This window comes from Triticum urartu, chromosome 6A (genome assembly GCF_056163025.1).
Source record: "Triticum urartu cultivar PI428250 chromosome 6A, HENAU_Tu73, whole genome shotgun sequence".
Taxonomy (NCBI): Eukaryota; Viridiplantae; Streptophyta; class Magnoliopsida; order Poales; family Poaceae; genus Triticum; species Triticum urartu.
Genome location: NC_141878.1, coordinates 332509000 through 332512545, shown reverse-complemented (window position 1 = coordinate 332512545; position 3546 = coordinate 332509000).

Below are 3546 nucleotides of genomic sequence, written 5' to 3'. Positions count from 1 at the left end.
GCCTATGGTATGATTGTATGTTGTGATTGTTGTCCTACGGACTAAAACCCTTCGGTTTATATAGACACCGGAGAGGGTTAGGGTTACACAAGGTCGGTTACAAAGGAGGAGATATCCATATACGTATTGCCTAGCTTGCCTTCCACGCCAAGTAGAGTCCCATCCGGACATGAGACGAGGTCTTCAATCTTGTATCTTCATAGTCTAACAGTCCGGCCAATGGAGATAGTCCGGCTGTCCGGAGACCCCCTAATCTAGGACTCCCACAGCTACTTTCCGCAAAGCTTTCCCAGATGCGTCTGAGCTGCCACACACCTACAGTAAAATGAAGAATTTCCTTCGTGCAGTTGGAATTGGATATGATATGATCCATGTTTGTAAGAATAATTGTGTTCTGTTCTGGAAGGATTATACCAACTTAAGTGAATGCCCTAAATGCAAATCATCAAGATGGAAAGATGGCAATGATGTGAAGAGGATTCCTCATAATGTTCTCAGACATTTTCCAATTACACCAAGATTGTAGAGGTTGTTTCATGATGCTGAAACAAGAGAGGATGTATTGTGGCATTCTAGGAACCAGGAGTACAGAGATCAGAATGTAATGAGCCATCCATCACATGGTAGTGAGTGGAAAAGCTTCAATCAGAAGCACGAAAAGTTTGCTCCTGACCCGAGAAACATTAGAGTTGGCTTAGCTTCAGATGGATTTAACCCAATTGGCCACCAGAGCGCCAAATATAGCATGTGGCCAGTGCTTGTTATCCCTTAGAACATGCCTCCAAATGTCTGCACCAAAGAATTAAACTACATGATGGCCTTGCTCATCCCAGGTCCAAAAAGTCCTAGAAAGGATTTTGATTTGTTCATGGAGCCTCTTGTGGAGGAACTTCAACAGCCATGGAGGGGTGTTCTCACTCGAGACCTACATAGCAGCACACCAGCTAATTTCTTTCTGTGTGTTATTATAATTTGGTGCATCCATGATTATCCGGCTTTGTGCACTATGTCAGGGCGAACGACAGATGGTTACAATGCATGTGTTTGTTGTGACAGGAATCCGCTGTCAAAGGCAATACTTAGCAAGATCTGTTACATTGGACACCGTTTCCTTGCCAAGGACAAGTTGCATCGTAGAAAATACCGAAGACATGTGTTCAATGCAAAGCATGAAAACCGTGATGCACCAAAGAGGCTCACCACCGATGAGTTGCAAGTGGAATTAGAGAAGGTCAGGCATATTACACCAGGAAACCATCCTGATAATGGTAGCGGGAAAAGGAAGCATGGCAGGGCAGAAGAGAGATTATTGCTTACCCGCAGGTCCACTTTGTGGGACTCGGAGTATTGGAAAGATTTGGTTCTGCGGCATAATCTTGATGTGATGCACATCGAGAAAAATATATGTGAAAGCATTATCGGCACACTTCTTAATATTGAAGGCAAGACGAAAGATACCTTAAAATCTAGGATTGATTTGACACACCTGGGTATCAGACAGGATTTGCAGGTGCAAGATGAAGGTAAACCACGGGATATGGCACCAGTTGTGTATGTCTTGGACAAGGTAAAAAGAAAATAATTCTACGAGGTCCTGTCACGTGTGAGATTCCCACATGGATTTGCTTCCAACCCTGAAAGGAGAGTCAGTGTAGATGGAAACAAGGTAGAAGGGTTGAAAATTCATGACTGCCACATCGTACTTCAATGGGTTTTACCTGTTATCCTTAGAGGATTGGGCCGCCCTGACTTATACAGAGCAGTTGCAGAGTTGGGACAATTCTTCAGGGAACTCTGCAGTAGAAACATCAGGATAGATGCTTTGGAGCGTCTTAGAGACAAGATACCAACTATCCTATGCGACCTTGAGAAGATATATCCTGCAACCTTCTTTGATGTGATGGTGCATTTGGTTGTTCATCTACCTGATGAGGCACTACTTAGAGGTCCAGTACAGTATGGCTGGATGTACCCTATTGAAAGGCAGCTAGGCACTTTCAAGGGCTATGTTAGGAACAGAGCTAGATCCGAGGGTTCCATTGCAGATGCCTACATTGCTACAGAAGCATTGACATTCTGCTCAAACTATAGTGAAACAGGTGATCAGCTTAGCAAAGAGGTGGATGAAGACAATCTCGGGCTCAATGTTTTCGATTATTCTGTTTGAGTTACAGGGAAGATTCGACAAGAGGACAGACCTAAACATTTGGACAAAATGGTTTGGTATGTGTTGAATAACTGTCCTGAGATACTACCTTATATCAAGTAAGTGCTAAGTACTGCAGCTTATATATCGTAATCTACTAAACTTGCAGCACATTCTTAAATATTTAGATTTTTAACGCGATCACTATGTTGTGCAGCATCTACAAAAAGGATTTACTGCCACAAAATCCAAGAAACATTGACAAACTAGTTATGGCAGGATTTGCGATATGGTTCAAGAGCCATGTAAGCTTTTGAATTGCACTGTCAGTTTTTTTGATATATTGAGTACATAAGATGATCAGCTTTTCTATTTTCTAACCATAGGTTAAGAAGATGCGGGAGGATGGGAAGGCAGTTGATGATGATGCCCTTTACTCACTAGCAATGGGTCCTGATACTCGGGTAAGACATTATGAATCTTGCGTTGTTGGAGATGTGCGCTACAACACCCTTGCACGAGACGAAGGCAGGAAGACACAAAATAGTGCCATCATGAGCACGGATACGTATGACAAAGAGACAACTGAAATGTATGCTAACATAACAGACATTGTTTAGTTGTAGTATATCTCTAGTTTCAAGGATCATCGGTGTGTGGTTCTGCTGTGTTGTCGTTGGTATAACCTGTTTTCTAGGATCGCAAAACCCAGAGCTCATGATTATTTCAAATCCATCAATGTCAAGGTGGCGTACCAGACCAACGAGCCTTTTATTTTGGCAAATCAAGCAACACAGATATTTTTCTTGGAAAACACATTTGCACGTAGCGATGACTGGAGAGTATTGCAAAGGTTTGAGTAGAGGAATTCGTTTAATGAAGTTGCACAACAAGATGATGCTTACACTTCTCCTGATGTAAAAGATAACACAGATGTTCCTAATATCTTTGAGAACCATCACGTCAATGACGCCGGCAAAAAGATTGCATGTCGTGTTGTGGACATACAAGAGTTGATCAAGAAGAAGCCAACGTTCGAGGACGTTGAGGAAGAAGAAGAAGATGACACCGTGGGGAATTACGATTCAGATTGATACACATGACGAAGATGTTGACGCTGCTGCTGCGGATGATGATTACATTGCTTTTGTCGTATTTGCCTGTCAGAAGACGTTTTTTTTATCTACTATGTGAAATTGTCTTTGCTATGACAACTGAAACCTGATGAACATGTTGTTTAGCATTCTCCTGTGAGAACATCACTTGTTATGTATGCTGATTTGTGTTTGGTGATTGTATGACGACTAAAACATGATGACATTGTTGTTTAGTTGTACTCATATTTGGTTGTGAAACTTGAATTTGATGACATAGTTTGTTGTTGGACTGCAATTTGCTCG